Raw genomic sequence first — 22097 nt, 5'->3', positions numbered from 1 at the left:
AAGAAAGCAGAGTTTTTCTTAATGACACTAGTTAATGGAGCAATGACGATGCTAAAACTTGGAACAAAGCGCCTATAGAAGCTAACCAAACCATGGAAGCTCCGAACTGGACTGATGCTGGTAGGTCTTGGCCACTCTCGTATCGCCTTAACCTTCTCCTGGTCAAATTCAAGTCCCTTTGAGCTGACAACAAAACCTAGAAAGACAACTTGATCAGAACAGAAGGTACAGTTCTTAAGGTTGGCATACAACGTTTCCTTTCGTAACACTTCCAACACAGCTCGCAAATGTGCCACGTGATCTTCTAAGAACCTGCTATAGATAAGAATGCCGTCAAAATATACAACACAAAAATTTCCAATAAAAGCATGCAAAACATAATTCATTAAACGCATAAATGTGCTGGGTGCGTTAGTTAAACCGAATGGCATAACCAGCCCCTCGTACAACCCATGCTTGGTCTTAAAAGTTGTTTTCCACTCATCTCCTTCTCGCATCCGGATCTGATGATACCAACTCTTAAGATCAATTTTGGAGAAGAGTTGTGCCCCGCTTAGTTCATCTGACATGTCGTCAAGGTGCGGGATGGGATGCCTATACTTGATAGTAATTTTATTGACCGCTCAACAATCCACGCACATACACCAAGTACCATCTTTCTTGGGTACCAAAAGTACGGGTACAGCGCACGGACTTAGACTTTCCCATATATAGCCCTTTTGCATCAATTCAGCCACTTGTTGTTGCAACTCTTTGGTCTCTTCGAGGTTGCTATGATATGCTGGACGGTTCGGAATTGTGGCTCCAGGAATGAAATTGATTTGGTGTTCAATCCCTCGCAGGGGCGGTAGGCCACTAGGAATGTCCTCCGGGAACACGTCTTCGAAATCCTGCAACAAAGTAACAATCGAAGATGGAAGTGAAAGGTCCAATTCATTAGTATTAAGGAATCTTTCTTTATACATGAGAACAATCATCGGTTGCCAAAGAAGCAACATTTTCCTAATCTTTTTCTCCTTAGCATAAACACTCAATTTTTCAATCCCTCGCTGTTCTTCTTGTCTATTGCTCACTTTTACCTCATTCTCCTTACTCTTATCTCTCGATTTTACCTCACTTTTTCTTTTTTGTTTTTTCACTCATTTTTTCTTTTTCCATCTTTTCTTTTTGTTCTTTTGCTCTTATTTGCTGAACAGAATTTTTCAATTGTACTTGGTCCTCGTACACTTGTTTGGGAGTCATGGGAGCCAACGTCACACTCTTGCCATGGTATTCGAAAGTGTAATGATTTGTGTATCCGTTGTGAATGGCTCGTCGGTCAAATTGCCATGACCTTCCCAAGAGTAGATGACCCACATGCATCGGGACCACATCACATACAACTTTGTCGCTATATTTGCCGATAGAAAAAGGTATGACGGCTTGTTTGGTGACCTTTAATTCACCTCCGTCGTTGAGCCATTATAACTTGTAAGGTTGAGGGTGTTTTGTCGTCGACAATCCAAGCTTTTCTACGAGCATGCTGCTAGCGATGTTTGTGCAGCTACCCTCGTCAATAATCATACTACAAACTTTGCCCCGAATATTGCACCCCAAATGGAAAATGTTCTCGCGTTGTTGTTCATCTTCGGTGCTTTGAATACTCAAACTTCGTTTTACAATGAATAATTCACATTCAACGGTAAATTCAAGTTCTTCTTCCTTCCCTTCATCGGTGGGAGAGTCGGACTCATTCTCTTCCTCATCTTCAGATCCAATTTCACCATTGGGCTTCATAGTCATCACCCGTCAGTTTAGGCATTGACTTGCTATATGGCCTCACCCGAGACACTTGAAACACTTAATGTCTCGAGTGGAATTGCGCCCAGCTTCATTGTTACTTTTGCTCGTCTCCCCACTAGGTTTATTGGCCTTTGGATTTGCAACAGAATCTCGCACCTGAATGGAAGTCTTCTTTTTACCGATTCCTTGGCTCCATTTTGAAGTAGGAATGGGTTTGGATAGGCTCCACGAACAAGGACTTTTCTTTTGAGCTATTTTTCGACCTTAACGGCCATATGCACCATTTGTTCGATCTCAACATAGTGTTGAAGTTCAACTACGTTGGCAATATCTTTATTCAATCCAGCCAAGTACCTCACCATGGTGGCCTCCCGGTCCTCGTCGATGTTGGCTCGAATCATGGCCACCTCTATTTCTTTGAAATAATCATCCACACTACAATTGCCTTGCGTAAGATGTCTTTTGGTACAACTCTCGATGTTAATATGCCGGAATAAATCTTTTGCGCATCAAAGCTTTCATTTCAGCCCATGTATTGATTGGCCGCTCCCTGTTCCTAATCCGGCTAGTGGTTAATTGATCCCACTAGATCATTGCGTAGTCGGAGAATTCGATGGTCGTCAATTTCACCTTTTTGCTTTCCGAGTAGTTATGACACTCGAAAACTAACTTGATCTTCTTTCCCACTCTAAGTACGCCTTCGGGCCAGATTTGCCTTGGAATGAGGGAATTGACAATTTGATGTTTTTCAAATCATCATCTACTCGACCTCGATCTCGTTGAGGACAATTTCGCTGGCCTCTCCATCGTCCACTTATATTGGATCCACGTTCACTCTCGGCATCACTTGTCTCGGTCCAATCTTTTTCAAGTGCTCGTTGCCTTTTACGTCGTCTTGGTGGACTTTGAGGCGTTCGTTCGCGTTGAGCACGTCCCTTGACTTGGTCAAGCCTTTCTTGGATTGGCTCAAGTTTGCGATCGAAAAAACGTTCCATTTCTCGCAACAATGCTTGAATATTAAGGTCCGGTACATTTCGAACAGGTTGCCTCTCGGCTCTTTCCCCTATGTTGTGCTCCGGGCTTCGTGACATGACTAAATGTATTCCTCACCACAAATCTTCTCGGTCACTCCAAAAGAAAGGGTAGATTTCTCTCACGCTTGTGTTTACACTCTATTTGGCTTTTACCTCCCCTCTATTGTGCTCACACACTCACACCTTTTTCCGCTCGTTTCTTCTCTCGTGATTTTGTATAAGACTCCGTAAGACTAGATCTTCTAGTTTAGAGGTCGGTTTCAAGAGGTTTGTAAAGGGTAACTATATAAAGGTTATGGGTGGGCTGAAATAACAATATTTGGTTATCAAATGTGGCGTGAAAGTGGATGGTAATGGAAATAAGAAGTCGATGATCGGGAATGTCCAAAAAGATGAATAATCACTTCCGACACTTATGTTTTTCGAATTTTTTTAATAACTTTCAATACAATATGCTGATTTACAAATAAAAATAAATAAATACAACCTTTTTTACGATTTTTTTTACAACTCTACTTACACCAGTTCTTCTCAAACGTCTGCTCTTCTTGTTTTAAATAGCTCTGATACCAGATGATACGCCCCCGGTTCCGTTGATTAGTTCGAGTCGTATAGTTGACCGATAGTTAAAACAAAAAAGAATCGTTGAGTTGAAATGGAATCGGATATTAAGCTAAATGGAGTTTTAAGGTAACAAAGATAGGCTTAAAGAAGAAGGCTAAGTCAATTTAGATGGTGCGGTGAAGAAAAAAATTGAAAGCTTGGTGATTAGGTTTAAAAACAAGAACTTAAGAACAAGAGTGAACCAACGCTTTGGTTAAAGGTTGACCCGAAATCTTATAGGTTCTTAAAGTATTTTCATACGAATTGGGAAACCTTGACCCACTATCTAAAGTAGATAGGAACCTTGGTATAATTTTGCGTGAACGCCACACGAATTCGTGATAAGTTCAGTCGAACAAAAATGGGTTGACGCCACTAACTAGTTAGATAAGTCAATAGAGTCTTTGGATGAAATTTAAGAGAAGAATTCTCTCAACAATCTGACAACAATTCATTAAGGTTTCAAAAGTCCTTTAGGGAGTGATTTCAGCCTGAATTTATAGGCTTTACATGGTAACCGAATAGGCATTCTTAGGGGCTAAGAAAATAGTTTGAAAATTCCAGAGTTTTGGAGGAAGGTTCCTTGAAGCTTCCCATTCATGGAGAACATCAATAACTCTTCTAGAAGGCTTAATTTAGCTGGAAAAATTGAATGGCCTGGTTGGAGTTTGAGACGCAATCAATATGGGCAAGAACCAGCTTAATTGTGCTTTAAAATGAGCTGCATGTTCAGCCGAATATAAATGGGATTTTATGAGTTGTTTTCGGCACTCCACAAGTCAAATGCTGTAAATAAACTAACTTGAACAGCCATGAAGGTGTGAACAATCGGTCTTGAAGTGTCCCTAAGGTGTGAACACTCTGAACCGAATAGCCTCAGCATGTGAAAGGAATTTAACTAGCTGAAGGGTCAGCTTGGGAGTAGGAATCAGCAGCTCACTTAGCTGAATAATCATCTTGAGAAGTTGGAAAACTTTAGCTGAGTGGTCACTTTGGAGACATCAAAAATCAGCAGCTAAATTAATTCCTTCATTAAACTTATGCCGTCCAAAGAAATGAACCTGCAGCAAGAGAAATCAGCTCATTGATTCATGTTTTAAGACAAATAAAATAGGTCAAAAAGGACACAATAAATTCGGCAGCCGCCTTAGGACATAATTAAAACATGTTTGAGCTAGGACAACTTAATTACTTAGCTTAAATGTGGCTAGACTTGGACAACATTAAGGCATGCATTAAACTTAGACAAATTAATAACATGCATTTAAAAAAAATAAAACACATTTATCACAAAATTTAATATGTCCAGATTTTAATAAATTAATTAATTTTAAACTAATTAACTAATTCAACTAACAACAACTTATTTATTTATTCCAGTAAATTTAACGAAAGCTAAAAGGTGAGCTCCTCGAGCTAAATTTGAGCTATTTGAGCTTGAAGGAGGATACATGGTTTGCTCGGTTCGATGTTCTCAAGTTGTCCAGCCATGACATTGAGCCAAATTGCATCTATGAATGCCGAAACTCCTTCCTTGAATCTTTTGGCTCGAGCACGAGTTATAGGACCCGTTGGAAATTCCAAGGATTCGTCGGCAACCTTAGTTGGTTCCCTAGCCACGGCCGTATCAGCAAATATGCACATATTTTAGTTGATCATTTGATTATATTGAACACATGGTTAGACATGTTTATAAATTGTCATTTGAGGTGCCTAAGGGCATATTGGTTGTATGTGAATATACCATATGTTTAAGGTTTGATTATGCTTGTTTTATGTGCCTTATTATGGCTTGTTGTGCACAATGTTTGGTGTAGGTGTATGCCTATTTGGTTGAGAAAAATGACTTGTGTCGTCCATATGAGCAGAGAAATAGGTGTGTGTCTCAGTCATGTGTGACACACGGCCAAGTGACACGGTTGTGTGTCCCCTGTAGCTTTCAAAGGGTTGCAAGTCAGGCTATTACACGGCCTACCACACGGCCTGGCACACGGGTGTGTGAGGCTACTTCGAAGGGTACACGGCCTAACACACAGGCATGTAGCTTGGCTCTGTGGCCCAAGTCAGTGTGTTACACGGGCATGGAAACGGGCTGGGACATGGGCATGTCTCTTGGCCGTGTGAGTAACACGGCCTGGCCATACGGCCGTGTGACCCCTGTAGTGTTGTAAATTTTCAATGCTTTCTAAAAAATTCTCTCTTGACTTGTTTCTAATGCGTATTTAGGGCCTCGAGGGCTCGTATAAGGGACAATATATATTATTTTGATTGGTTTTGATATGAATATTAATATGATATGAAATGTTTCAATTTCTGTTTATTTGTTTGTAAACTCTGGTAATGCTCCGTAACCTTGTTTTGGTGATGAATTCAGGTTAGAGGTGCTACATTTATTGTTGTCACAAACGGCTGAGACACACGCCCGTGTCTCTGGCCATGTGACAAGAAATAGACCATTTTCAAGCCATTTCTTTCACACAATTCAAGCACAGCTTAAAAGCCATTTGCACCTATATTCAAGCATTCAAAATGTACCTAATACATGAATAATAAAGCTAGATCAATATAGTATTTATCCATACAACTAATATGCCCAAAAGGCACCTCAATCACAACAACCAAATGTGTTTAAACATTTGCATAATCTAGCCATGAACCAACCATACTAACTAACCATGTTAAACATTTGCATAATCACAACTACCTATTTTCATGTTAAGCCGTAGCACAATTAACCATGTGCCAAGCACATCTAAATATACTAATTTTTGTCAATCAAAACATATCATCACTTAACCATTTCAACGTCAACCATTATTTAAGCACCAACATACTAGCATGTCATCAACCATGAAACCACATATATACATGCCAACATGACAAGTAGTTCATCAACCAAAATACCATATTTACAAGCCAAACTTAATAGCTGTTTCAACAAGCACAAAACACCTATACATTAAACAGTCCTAAACATGTGCATATTTAACCATTTATCCATTAACTTGTTTCTATATCAAAACTTATCAAAATGACCTTACCATTTGGACCACTTCTCACATTATTCAAAACCATTTAAATGTTACCAATCTAGCCATTTCCAAATGGTTCCGACAATTAACATATATACATACCAAATTTATGTCAAAATGGTCGTAATTCGATCAAACATACTTGATTAAATTTTCATGTCAAAACATGCCTTAAATGATCACTTTGCAAACATGCCAACTCTTACCACTTTGGCCATAATACCATGCATCAATTTGATCTTTTAAACACCAACCATTAAGTATGAAATTGCCAAAAGCACACCAATCATCAAGGCATCAAAATAACATAAGTTTCACAAATTAAAAACAACATTTCATGCCAATATCATTAACTAAACAGTAGCCATAAGCCCACCTATACATGTCATTATAACCACAACCAAAGCATCAAAATCTACAGATAAAATCGATGGATAGTGTGATGGATCTCTGACTAGCTTTCAACCCGATCGAGCTTCTGATGATCTAAAAAGTAAGAGAAAGATAATCACATAAGCAATGAATGCTTAGTAAGCTCGTATAAACCATAAGCATAATATTACATTTCAATAATGAACATTATAGGTTAAATATAAACCTATACCAATGCCTCAAGATTTATCAACCATAAAAATCAACTCATAAATAAGTAAGCTCATTAATTTCGTATATATATTTACTATTCATAACATAATCGGATTTCATGATACATAATATAATCATCGACCTTTATAAAATATTATATATGTTTCTATTTACTTAGTTTCCATTCCGTCCCCAATGCTTATCATAAGTGTAAACAATATTATTAATTCCCAACTCAGTGTATTCAACCATGATATAGGTAGATTCATCCATAGTATAAGTAGTTTTCTCACATATAAATACATATCACATTAATCCTTTTATAACATCATAATACATCTTAATTACGTACTTATCATTTCATTCCATTTTATTATCCGTTTTAAATACATAGCACAAGCAAAATCATAAACATCAATCATATCCACAAGCTTGGCATAAGCCTAAGCACATCAACAACACATCTTAGTTCATTTAAACATGATTTATATGAATTTGACATGGATAACCATTATACTTGAGCATGATTCAATTGGATTTATCATCCATCTCAACATAACATATTTTTCCATGTAGCTCACCCTTTCAAAGTCTTTCATACATACATTTCTTGGTTCTATAGAATACTTATCATATCCTTGTAAATTCATGCCCCTTGAACCGATTAGAATATAGTTGGATACGCGGGATAGCTCACATAAAGTATGCTAAACATATAGTCGTAGCTCACACGAGCTGTGAAATGGGCCTGCTCACACGAGTTGTTAGTCAAAACGTAGCTACATGGTGCTGCTCCACAAGCTGTCGTAGTCTTTTAACAATTCTATCCAATGTTTCTGTCTCAAGTTCAACTCCTTCTGGGTAAGGAGATACTTAAGACTCTTATGATCTGTGTAGATGATACAATTCTCCCCATAAATGTAGTACATCTAGATCTTAAGAGCGAAAACCATCGCGACCAAATCAAGGTCATGCTTAGGGTAGTTACACCCAAGCGGTTTGAGCTGCCTTGAAGCGTAAGCCACTACCTTCATGTCTTGCATCATCAGTACACAACCAAGACCCATATGAGAAGCGTCATTATAAACTGTATAATCCTTACCAGAATTGGATTGGATTAATATAGGAGCCTGAGTTAACACTACCTTCAGCTTCTCAAAACTAGCTTGTTACTCCTCAATCCATTTAAACGGAGCACTCTTTCTTAACAACTTCATCATCGAGGCAACAATCAAGGAAAATCCCTCAAGAAACCTCCAATAATACACAATAATTTTAAGAAAAATTCAAATTTCACTAACATTATTAGGTTGCTTCCAATCTAGAATAGCCACAACCATCTTAGGATCAACTCGGATACCCTCAGCAGATACCACATGTCCTAAAAACATCACTTTACGGAGCCAAAATGCAAAGTTACTAAGTTTTGCATACAACTTTTTCTCACGTAAGGTTTGAAGGACTAACCTTAAGTGCACCTCATGCTGCAACACAGACTTGGACTAGATCAGAATGTCATCAATGAATACCACAATGAACTAATCAAGATAAGGCTGGAAGACTCTATTCATGAGGTCCATGAATACAGATGGAGCATTTGTGAGTCTGAAGGTCATTACTAAGAATTCATAGTTCCAATACCGAGTCCTGAAGGTCCTTTCTGGAATATCCACTTCTTTTACTTCTCATTGATAATAACCTGACCATAGATCAATCCTCGAGAAGAGGGTGGCACCCTTGAATTGATCAAAAAGGTCATCAATCCTTGGTAAAAGGTAGTTACTATTCATAGTAAGTATGTTCAACTGACGATAATAAATGCAAACCCTCATTGATCCATCCTTTTTCTTCACAAATAATATTAGAGCTCCTTACGGTGATACACTTGGCCTTATGAAGTCATGATCTAGCAATTTTTGCAACTACACTTTGAGCTTTTTAAGCTTATTAGGTGCCATGCGATAGGGTGCAATGGACATTAGTTCTGTCCCAAGTAGCAACTTAATTTCAAATTCAACCTCACACTTCGGAGGTAAATCGGTAACTCTTTTGGAAAGACGTCAAAAAGCTTTTTCACCAGACAGGTATTCTCCAACATTGCACCATCCACATTCATATCAAAGATGTACACTAAATAGGCCTCACATCTTTTACGAATCAGATAAGTAAAGCAAATAAGAAACAAAAAAGAAAGGAAATAGGAAAGAGTAAGAGCGAAGAAAAGTGATTGAGAGATGGAAGGAGACATCAAAAATTCAAAATAACTCCTCATGGTTTTTATACTCTTTCACATAATATATATTTTAGCCTGGAAAAAATTTCTTTGACTGACCTTTAACCACGTTACAACCCTTAAAAGACCATTTTTATTGAATATGTTAGTTAAAATCAGAAACTTAATCCTTCGAAAATTGTAACGTCTTCAAGAGCATAAAAGAGAGAGATGAACTCTAGGGTGAAAACTCAGAATTGAGTAGTCTAGAGAGATTTCTAAAAAAACAAAAAGAAAAAAAGATATGAGATGTCCTAGAGGATAATGAAGATTTTTAGAAGAAATTGATTTTTCGGTACAAGCCCTAAAGCCATCTATTTGAGCCTATTTTAGCCCTTTATTTGGCACCCAAACTCGAGCCAACAGTATAACCTTGGAACAAGTCCATCTCTAATTACTCATGGTCGGTTTAAATTAAGGAATTAATCTACTTGAAAAATGTAAGAGTCTATAGAAAGAAGATTTTGTTTAAATCAAGAAAAAAACCAAAAAAAACCAAAAAATAAAGAGAGAGCAAGAGAAAGGAACTATATTGAACAATATCTACTTTAAGACACAATTTTACAGAAGATCATGGTACATGGTTCATAGTAAGAACAATCCAAAGTCAGGAAAATGAAATTTGGCTTCGCGAGAATTAACGAGTTGACTCTCGATGAAAGAAATTTATGTTTCAAGGGTGGATTAATTGAAATCTGTTGTACCAAGTTTGTTAAGTGAATTATCATTTCAGAATTTAATTTACAAGTCATAAAATCATTTTGAAATTTGTTAAGGTGATATCCCATGGAATTTGATTTTCATGATCTATTGTGTGTGGATAGGGATTTGATCTTTTTCAACCTAAAAACATGATTCCTAAAATGATTACCTTTTAAGAAGAATTCCAGAAAGGGAGAAAGGAAAGCAATCATTGCATTTAGAAGCTTAGGTGTGGAGGTCCATTAACTTTTTATTGCATTTAAAGGCCCATGTGTGGAGGTCTATTCACTTTTCATTGCATTTAGAGTCCCAGGTGTGGAGGTCCATTCATTTTTCATTGCATTTAGGAACCTAAGTGTGGAGGTCCATTAACTGTCATTGCATTTAGAGGCCCAAGTGTAGAGGTCCATTCACTTTTCATTGCAGTTAGAAGCCCAAGTGTGGAGGTCCATTTACTTTTCATTGCATTTAGAGACCCAGGTCTGAAGGTCCATTTACTTTTCATTGCATTTAGAGGCCTAGGTGTGGAGGTCCATTTATTTTTCATTACATTTAAAGGCACAGGTGTGGAGGTCCATTTACTCTTCATTGCATTGTATATGAAGGCACAAGTATCAGGTCTATTTACATTTCTTCTGCATTCTCATTTTGAAGACTTGGTTGTGAGGTCTATCTTGTTTCACTCTTCATGTTTTGATGGTTTGGTATCTACTTTTCTAGTTTTGGATAACATAATATGTTTTGATCTGTTTCAATTTTGGTAAATTTAAAAATATGTTATTCCTTTTACTATGATGTTGAGTGGGACTTGATAGTGGTTAGGTGTATACATCTTTGTACGTTCCTTGTTATGCAAGCCATGCACAAAGAGGGGCAATTGTAGACACCCATTTTGTTCAAGCCCAATTGAAGGCCCATTTAAAAATTTGTTCTCTCTTGGGCCATTCGAAGCCCACTCAGTTTTGGTCAATTTGAGACCTTTATTTTTCTTTCTTCTTCCTTCCTTTTTGGGCCTGTCAAGGCCGCAAATTATTATTATCATCACTAATACTATTATTATTATGAAATATTATTATTATTATAAATTTTTAAAAATAAATAAGATTAAAAAATAATATATATACATGAAATGAAAGGAAAGGAAAAATGAGGCTTTTCATATTTTTGTTCTTAAAAAAAGGTAAAAAGAAATAACAACAAGCATTCTATTTTTTTCCTTTCTTTTCTTTTCTTCTATCTTTTTTGGCTAGTTCGAAGGTTACACAACCTGAGACACGGGTGTGTGCCTCAGCCGTGTGAGGCACACGGCCTAGCCACATGGTTGTGTGACCCCTATAGTCAAATTTTGTGAATTTTCTTTAAACCTTCCAAATGTTTCCGATTTAGTCCTGAATTGTTTCTAAGGTATTTCTAGGGCCTCAAGGGATCGATTTAGGGATGATGTGTATGTGGATGATTATTTTATAACCTGTTTATGATAATGAAAGAAATGTATGTTTAAATCTTTCATTTGTTCGGTAATGCTTTGCAACCCTAATTCGACAATGAATACGGGTTAGGGTATTACATTTAATGGTATTAGAGCTACGGTTTAGTTGGCTCTCAGATTTAATGTAGCGTGTATGGAGTCTAGAAATACATGCCATTATATAACCTGCGATGGTGCGATAATTCCTGACTCAAATTGAACTATGTTTTCATATAGATAAGATGTCATCCAACCGAGCTGATTCCGAAGAAGTAGAAAGTAACGTACAAGCCTCCATTCACAAACCAGCTTGTAGCGATAGTAGGCCCGTATCTGAGGATCAGGGAGGAGAGGCTAAAGAAGCCTTCCTTCGGATGATGTCCGAGTGGTTTTCAGAGTTTATGCGAACGAACCCAATGGCTTAACAAACTCCACCCACACCTGTACCCCAACCGGTCCCCGTAGCTCCTCAATGTTTGGAACCAGTACAAGTTAGCAAGCCTCCAATTGATAAAGTCCAAAAGTATGGGGCTAAAGAGTTCCAAGGTACTGTTGAAGATGATCTAGAGAAGGCGAAGTTCTGGTTAGAAACACGGTGAGAGTTTTTGATGAATTATTGTGTACTCTTGTGGAATGCTTGAAATGTGATGTTTCTTTGTTGAAAGACTCAACTTATTAGTAGTGGAACACCTTGGTTGCAATTGTATCAAGAGATTAAGTAAATTGGGAATTCTTTCAGACAGAGTTCAGAAAGAAATATATGAGTCAGAGAGAATTTGTGAGACTCAGTATGTATGCCTGGGAATGTATACCGATAGAGGTTGCTATGTGTACAAGATTTGAGGATGACCTAACTGAAGATATCAAACTGTTAGTTGGGATTCTTGAGTTAAAAGAATTCGTGGTTTTAGTTGACAGTGCACATAAGGCCAAGGAACTAAGCAAAGCATAAAGAAAAGTCGATTCTGAGGCTCGTGATTCAGAAAAAGTGACCTATGGGTAAACATACTCATCACCATTGAAGAATTCGAAAGAATTTCATAGTCATTCATTAGCTTCGGTGGGATATTCTGGAAGAGATAGAGGATAACAACATTCGAGCTCGAAACCTCAAGCTACATCTGTAACAAACGTGGGCAGTGTCAAAAATAATAAGCTTAAGTGCCAGCAATGTAATAGACGACATTTTGGTGAGTGCAGACTGAAAGACGAGTCGTGTTCTAAATGTAGTTCCTACGAGCATTATCTCAGAGATTACCCTGAAAGGTCTGATAAAGAAAAGGCTCAGACTGCTCGACTAAGTAATAAAGCTGCGAGAGGTAAACCATGCCAGAACACTGGAAATACAGGTAACAGCCGTAGTGGGACAAAAGATTCTACTATGAGAACTGAGGCACGAGCACCAGCAAGAGCTTACACGATTTGTGCTCAAGAGAAAGCTTCAGAATCTGATACGAGTCAAAAAGGCCCAACCCAAGCTCCAGAACGCGATGGGCTCAAATTACCACAAGGCCCAATAACGAGGTCAAAGGCCTGACAAATGCGTTCCAAACTAAATGGGACCATTCAGGAATTTGTTAGTAAGGCCTTAGATGCATACACGAAAGAAAGATAAAATCAAGATTCACTTTTTTGTTTTCAAGAAAATCAAGAAACCGAATCTTGGCCCAATTTTACTGTTTGGAGCGATTTCAAGAATCAAGAAAATCAAGATTTCAAATATTGGAAATCTTGGTCCAAGAAACCGAATCTTACAGCCAAAGCGCATTGGATCTCCATTACAAGCATCAACGAACCAATTTCGGTAGAAGGACTACAAGCCCAAGTTCTTGAAGGCAAGGCCCAAAAAGAGGATTCAAAGCCCAACCAAGAACTCAACCCATACTTAGTTGAAAATCAAGCCAAATTGTTAAAGGGCCCAATTTGCAAAAATTTTAATTGTTTAATTTAATTTTTAGACTTTAAGAGTATTATATGTTAAAATTCGGCCCAAGCAGCCCATTAAAATACCTTGGCCGAATTTCCCTATTATTTTTGTTAATTAGGCTTTTTCTAAGTTTTCCTAATGAGATTAGGAAATAGTTATAAGGCCTATTTAAAGGCATGGCCGGCCAACCTTGTTACACACATTACAATTACATTGAAAATTTCAGATTTGCTTTGAGTGAAAATTCTCTTTGAGTTCTTCAAGAATTTTCACTTTAGTTTTCTTTAGAAGGAGTTTTAACAATCTTTTTGATTGTGGGAGCCATCTTCAGCCTTCTTCTTGCCATTGATCTTCATTGGAGGGGAGATTAGAGTCGTTAGAAGGGAGTTGTGAAATCTTTATCGATTTCAAGGCTTCTTAGGACTTTTCTTTATTCTATTGCTGTTCATTCTTCTTTATTAAATTCTGCTTGTGCCGATTTGTTGAATAATTTGGGATTAATTGTTCTTATTTTGTTTCAGCCATTCCAAACTTCAAGATCTGATTCGGCTCCTCCTTGGACAAAAAGAAACATTTTTGATTCACAAAATTCCCCCTTTTTGTGCCGTCCAATCCCTAGAACTAGTGTCAATTGATTTCGCAATCTGTTTTTAATTTAGTTGCCATTTTGTGTTCTTTGATAGTTTCGGCTGATTGGAAGTTAATCTTGGGGCTTAATTTCGTGTTCTTGGCTTCCAGAAACAACTATTCATAAGTGTTTTGATTCTTGGCTGTTCTTTATTGATTTGGGGATTTTTAGTTTTCAGATCTAATTGATTCTAATTAAGTTTTGTTGTTTCGTTTCAGATCCAAACGTTTAGAGTTTTGGTAGGAGTTTCCCGTAACTTGAAAACTCGATTTTGGTCCGTGCGCAACCCTCTATCATTTGGTATCAGATTTTGGGCGTTTTGGGTGTTCTTGGTTGATTTCTAAACTGATCTCTTTTTTTTTTTAAACTACAAACAACAGTTTTACCCAGAAAAATTTTTTGAAAAAAATTCATTTGAGTGTGTAAACGTTGTCCGATTGAACTAAAATTTTACATACATATTTGTGGAAATGTGATTGAATATAAAAAAAATTTCCCGCAAAATATTCAGTCGAAAAAGTCAAAAAAATTGAAAAAGACGAAATCCAATAAAAATTTAAAAAAGATTTAGCGGGTTGAGTTTGGTGCCCAAACTTTCCAGATAAAAAATTAAATATTTAAGGACATTCCAGATTTAATTTCGTGATTTTTGGAGATGGGAAACACCTCGAACAAAGTTGTCAAGTTATTCTGAAGTTTTTTAGGTTTTTCGATTTCAGCAATTTTTATTGATTCTTAGTTGTAGGTTTTCATTTGTTTTCCTTTATTCTTCCTTTACACTATCTAACACCTTCTTGTTTCTTGTGTTAGTAGGATTTTAAGGTGTGCACAATTCTTCCTCGGTGCAACACAAATTAATTGGTGTCTCGTCAGTTTTTGGCATCTTAGTACAAATTAGGACTCTTTGGTAGTTTCGGTTCATACACTTTCTAATTGGATGGTATAGACTCTACTAAAGAACTCACAAGACTGAATTCTACCTCATTGAGAATTTAATTTTTCTTTTTGAGTGATTAACGATGAGGTTTGCTAATTTTTCTTTTTGAGTGTTGAGTGTTTGTTTTGCAGGTTTTTGAAAATGTCTAAGATTGGTCAAGGTGATAATGACCATAATGATGTTTATGACACATTAAAAAATTCCAACAACAGTTAGACGAACAGGCTGCCGCACTTCGAACTTTGAGTGCTACTATCAACGAGGTGAGATTAAATCAAGAGCCTCAATATTGAGATCCAATTAAAGAAGATATGGATAACCAGCCTCCTGCTCATCGGCGCAGTCCTCGACGTGTCCCTAGAACTGACTCTGATTTTTATGATCGTGGGCAACCCTCTTTGGCAAAACTGAAGTTCACAATTCCCCAATTTCGTGGTAAGAATGATCCAGAAGCTTATTATGAATGGGAATCTAAGATTGAACTTATGTTTCGATATTATAAATGTCCAGATGATGAAAAGGTAGCATTAGCAACGCTAGAATTTTCAGATTATGCATTAAGTTGGTGGACTCAACTTGAGGTAAATCGTCATCAGAATTATGAAGGTGAGATCTCGACATGGGATGAGTTGAAAAAGATTATGCGTAAAAGATTTATTCCACCTCACTACTATAGAGAGATTAAAACAAAGCTTAGAAGACTTGTTCAATGTAGTAGGACAGTGGATGAATATTTTAAGGAGATAGAAATACTCGTTCAGAGAGCTAATATGGAGGAGGATGAGGAAACAACTATGGTTCAATTTATTGATGGTTTGAACAGGCCAATAGCTAATACATTGAGGCTACAAACTTACATTGATTTGGAAGAAGTAGTTCACAAAGCCATTGAGATCGAGCCACAATTAAAGGAACAAAGGTTTGGTTCCTTCTCTACTTCACAATATTACCGAGGTAACAATTCCAATTCTGATTTTAAAAGTTCAAAATCCCCTTTTGTTACTAATAAGTCTTCTTTGAGTAATGGAAGTAAGCAATCAGATTGGAAAAAAGGGGCTCCTGTTAAAACGCAAACACCTTCTAAGCAGCCCAATTTAGGTGATTCAAGTGTGAAGAGGACTCGTGAGATTGAATGCTTTAAGTGCAAAGGGCGTGGTCATTATAGCAGGGAATGCCCTAACACGAGATTACTTCTTCTGAAAGATAATGGTGAGTACACTTCCGACTCTGATAAAATAGATCCAGATATGCCAAAACTTGTGGATGACAGTGATAATGGCGAAGAGTTGGTTGAACCACCAAAAGAAGGGGACTTTGCTGATTTTCAATGCCTTATAGTTCGCCGAACCCTTAACATTCAGATGAAAGATGATGATAACCAAAGGATCAATATTTTCCATTCTCGGTGTTTTATTAAAGGTAACTTATGTTCACTCATTATTGATAGTGGGAGTTGCTCAAATGTAGTGAGTAGCTATTTGGTGGATTCTTTAAAGTTGCCTTGTACAAAACACCCTAATCCTTATCACCTTCAGTGCTTAATGAATGCTCCGAAGTTAAAGTTACGAAACAGTCCTTGGTCACTTTTAAGCTCGGGAATTATGAGGATGACGTATGGTGTGATGTGGTCCCAATGCATGAGGCACACTTGCTCCTTGGACGACCTTGGCAATTTGATCGCGATGTTACACACCAAGGTAAGCTTAATTGATACTCCCTTGTGTTTAAAGGTAGAAAATTCACTTTTGCTCCTTTAAATCCCACTGATGTATATAAAGATCAATTAAAGATGATGAAATTTTGTGAGGGGGTAAGGGAGAAAGAACAAGTACAAAAGACAGAGAGAAAAGAGGCTAGTAGTGGAAAAAGTCAAAATTTAAAAAGCCCAAAGGTGAGTGAATCCACAAGTGGTAAAATAAGCGAAAAAAAAATTTTGGAAACAAAAAAAGATGTGAGGACAACCCTACTCAATAAATAGCCTTGTATCCTTGTGAGGTTTAGGCAAAATTATTTATCTTTATCTAACATTAACGAAAATTTGCCTAGTGTGTTTCAGTCTCTTTTGCAAGATTATGAGGATGTTTTTAGTGAGGCCCCTAAAGGTTTACCACCTTTACGAGGGATAGAGCATCAAATTGACTTAGTACCCGGAGCTTCAATACCAAATCGACCAGCCTATAGATGCAATCCCTAGGAGACAAAGAAATTGCAAAGGCAAGTTGAGGAATTACTAGACAAAGGGTACATTCGTGAGAGCCTAAGCCCTTGTGCCGTTCCTATCTTATTGGTACCAAAGAAAGATGGAATGTATCGAATGTGTGTTGATTGCCTCCCAATCAACAAAATAACGATAAAGTATCGACATCCAATCCCTAGACTTGATGATATGCTTGATGAATTACATGGCTCAATCATATTTACTAAAATTGATTTAAAAAGCGGTTATCATCAAATTCGAATGAGGAAAGGGGATGAATGAAAACCAGCCTTTAAAACAAAATTTGGATTGTATGAATGGTTAGTTATGCCTTTCGGCCTTACTAATGCACCTAGTACATTTATGAGATTAATGAATCATGTTTTAAGGCTTCACTTGGGTAAATTTGTAGTAGTTTACTTTGATGATATTTTAATTTACTCCAAGACATTAGATGATCATGTTTTCCATGTTAGAACCGTTTTGGATATTCTGCGAGCTAAAAAGTTATTTGCCAACCTTGATAAATGCACATTCTGTTGTGATAAACTAATATTCTTAGGTTTCATAGTTTGTGCTCAAGGTATTCATGTCGATGAGGACAAAGTCAAGGCAATCAAGGAGTGGCCGACTCCTAAATCGATAACTAATGTGAGATCTTTCCATGGTTTAGCTAGTTTTTATAGACAATTTGTGAAAGATTTCTCTACTATTGCTGCCCCATTAACAGAGGTTATAAAGAAATCAGTGGGTTTCAAATTGGGTGAAACCCAAGAAAAGGCTTTTCAGACCCTAAAAGCTAAGTTATGTTCTGCTCCTCTTCTTAAATTACCTAATTTTACTAATACTTTTGAACTTGAGTGTTATGCTTCAGGAATTGGAATTGGCACCGTTTTAATGCAAGATAAGCAACCAATTGCTTATTTTAGTGAGAAATTGAACGGTGCATAATTAAACTACTCAACTTATGACAAAGAACTATTGGCATTGGTTCGTGCACTTCAAGTATGGCAACATTATTTGCTGTCTAATGAGTTTGTCATACACACAGATCATGAATCCCTTAAATGGTTAAAGGGACAAGGTAAATTGAGTAAATGGCATGCCCGATGGGTGGAATTCATTAAAACATTCCCTTATGTGATAAAATATAAAACAGGTAAAGGTAATGTAGTTACAGATGCTTTGTCTAGGCAATATGCTTTAATAACTACATTGAATGCTAAAGTATTAGGGTTTGAACATATTAAGGAATTATCTGATGATGATGCTGATTTCGGCCATATCTATAAAAATTGTAGACATACTACTTTTGAAAAGTTTTATCTTGTAGATGGCTTTCTTTTTCGTATAAATAGGTTATGTGATGCGAACCAGCCTCGGTTGATTGAGTTGAGTCGCTTTTGTTGCCCGATTGTCTAACGAAGAAGTTTCGTTCGTCTTGAGTCAAAATAATTATATTCGTTCAATGAAGATGTTTATGGTTCAATTAAGGTTTAAAGGAAATGGTGTGTAATGTATTTCGTCTAAGAAAGAAAGTATTACGTTGAAAAGGTATGGAATTTCGGTTTAATGGAAAATGGATGGATTGGCTTAAAAATAAGAAAGAACCAACACAAAGGGTGAGTGTTGACCCGAATCTTATATGTTCTTAAGATGGAAGATGAATGATGTAAAAGGACCTCGACCCACTATCTATCAAAGATAGGAACCTCGGTATAGTTGAACACCACACTTTGGTTGAAAGTGATAAGTTTGGTTTGCAAATAGCAGGGTTGACGCCACTAACTAGTAGATAAGCCAATGGAGTCTTTGGACGAAATTGAGAGAAGAAATCTCACCAAAATATTCAGATTAATTATAAAGTTGGCAAAAAAAAATCCTTTTACAAATTAACAAGAAAATATTTATATTGCAGCATAAGCTAGCCGAATAGTCATACTTAAAAGCTAAGAAAAATCAAGAAAATTCTAGAAATAATTCCCTTGAATGATTCAGCTGAATGGGAGCTCCAATGGGCAGCTTAAGCATTAAGCAAATGAACCTTGTAGAGATGAATGCACCGGTAGTCAAATGGCCATGTTTAGATTCGGCCAGGCCCTTAAATGACTCTTTAAATTGGCACTTGTTGGCTGAAAAGATAGGAGCATTGAAGAGAGTCTTTGAACAGCCACACAAGTGTGAAAAGTCAGTTTTGGAGAGTCAATTATGTGTGAACATCATCAGCTGATTAGTCCTTAGTGTGAATGCTAAAAATGAGCTACATGTAGATGTTTAAAGATGGCAAATTCGGCTGAACATTCATTTGGGGTGCCATGCATGTATCGCCCAAATGCATTGAACCTAAGGTGCTTGCACCCATGCCATCCAAGGAAAATTCTTGCACCAAAATAAATCAGCAAATTAATCATGCATCAATCACATTAAATTCGGCAACAAGATGAATGTAAAAACCTGCACATAAAATTTGGTGAACTAATTAAATAAGTTTAGGACATATTTAAGTCACTAAAATAATTAAGACATACTTAATAACACTTAATTATTATTTGATCAGAATTAAACTTAATTAATTAGCTTAACTAATTTAACTAATGACAACTTAAATAATTATTCCAGCAAATTAAATATAAACGCAAATGAGCTTAAGTTGAGCTGAGAGAAAACTAAGAACGAGCTGAATGAGCTAAGGATGAGCTCAATGAGCTTGAAGTAGAGTGCACGGTTTGCTCATATTGCTAGTCCATGAGCTTTCAAGTAAACCAGCCACGGATTCATCCCAAACCCGATCCACCAAGGTTGAAATTGCTTCCTTCAACTTCTTAGCCCTAGCTCGAGTAATGGGTCCTTTGGGCAGCTCGAGAGAAGTGTCATTTGCACTTGATAGCTCATGGGTCTCGATTGCATCATCATGCATACCAAAGTGTTTCATGAGAGACTTATTGATTCATGAAGCCCATAGTAGGGGTTTAATGGGACATTTTGGAGTGGCCAAAACACTAGACATCTTGCAAGAACACTTTCATTGGCCACATATGAGAAAGATGTCGAAAAGGTATGTTCCAAGTGCATTACATGTAAATAAGCAAAATCTAAGGTAATGCCTCATGGCCTTTACACTCATTTACCGATTCCTACTTCACCTTGGGTAGATTTATCCATGGATTTTATTCTAGGTTTGCCTCGAACTAAGAAAGGAAGAGATAGTATATTTGTTGTTGTTGACAGGTTTTCAAAGATGGCACATTTTATTCCTTGTTACAAAACAGATGATGCTACACATGTGGCAGACTTATTCTTTAAAAAGGTGGTAAGACTTCATGGCATCCCTAAAACAATTGTTTCTGACAGAGATGTCAAATTCCTTAGCCACTTTTGGAAGGTATTGTGGGGTAAGCTTGGTACGAAATTACTTTACTCCACTACATGTCACCCCCAAACTGATGGCCAAACTGAAGTAGTTAATTGGATCTTAAGGACATTATTATGATCTGTTGTGGGAAAGAACATTAGAAATTGGAAAGAATGCCTACCATTTGTTGAATTTGCATATAATAGATCTATTCATTCTACAACTAGTTATTCTCCATTTGAACTTGTTTATGGCTTTAACCCACTAACAGTACTTGATCTTGTGCCATTACCACTTGAACACATTGTTAATTTAGATGGCGAACAGAAAGCTGAGTTGGTGAAAGTCTTATATGAGAAGGCTAGGCAACGAATAGCCAAAACAAATGATGCCAACACCAACAAAGCAAACAAGGGGCGCAAATGGGTTATCCTAAAACCCGGACATTGGGTTTGGGTCCATATGAGGAAAGAATGATTTCCTACAAAAAGAAAGTCCAAGTTGGACCCAAGGGGCGATGGGCCTTTCCAAGTGCTCGAGCGGATCAACGATAATGCCTATAAGATTAATCTACCTAGTGAGTACAATGTGAGTTCTACTTTTAATGTGGCTGACTTGTCCCCAATTGATTTTTCAGATTCAAGGACGAATCTTTTCGAGGAAAGGGGGAATGATACGAGTCACAAAGGCATAACCCAAGCTCAAGAACGCGATGGGCTCAAATTACCACAAGGCCCAATAACGAGGTCAAAGGCCCGAAAAATGCATTCCAAACTAAATGGGACCATTCAGGAATTTGTTAGCAAGGCCTTAGATGCATACACGAAAGAAATAGAAAATCAAGATTCACTTTCTTGTTTTCAAGAAAATCAAGAAACTGAATCTTGGCCCATTTTTGTTGTTTGGAGCGATTTCAAGAATCAAGAAAATCAAGATTTCAAATCTTGGAAATCTTGGTCCAAGAAACTAAATCTTGCAGCCAAAGCGCATTGGATCTCCGTTACGAGCATCAACGAACCAATTTCGGTAGAAGATGGACTACAAGCCCAAGTTCTTGAAGGCAAGCCCAACCAAGAAGTCAACCCATACTTAGTTGAAAATCAGACCAAATTGTTAAAGGCACTACACTAAAACAGGTTTTTAGCGGCATTTTTTATGCCTTTAAAGCGCCGCTAAAAGTATTTGCGGCGTTTTTGGAAGAGCCGCAAAAAACGCGCTGTTGTAAACGCCTCAAACGTTTGCGGCGTTTATTTCTAAAAACGCCGCTATAGGTCATGACCTTTAGCGGCGCTTATACAACAAACGCCGCTATAGATCGGGACCTTTAGCGGCGCTTTTTCAACAAACGACACTGTAGATCAGGACCTTTAGCGGTGCTTTTTCACAAACACCACTATAGATCGGAACCTTTAGCGGCGCTTTTTACAAAAACGCCGCTATAGCTCAAGATCTTTAGCAGCGATTTCCCACAAATGCTGCTATAAATCAAGACCTTTAGCGGCGCATTTTCCACAAACGCCACTATAGATCAAACCTTTGGCGACGCTTTTTCCACAAACGCCGCTAAAAACATATCTT

The sequence above is a fragment of the Gossypium hirsutum genome, chromosome D02, assembly GCF_007990345.1.
Source record: "Gossypium hirsutum isolate 1008001.06 chromosome D02, Gossypium_hirsutum_v2.1, whole genome shotgun sequence".
Lineage (NCBI taxonomy): Eukaryota > Viridiplantae > Streptophyta > Magnoliopsida > Malvales > Malvaceae > Gossypium > Gossypium hirsutum.
This window is presented reverse-complemented; position numbering follows the sequence as displayed.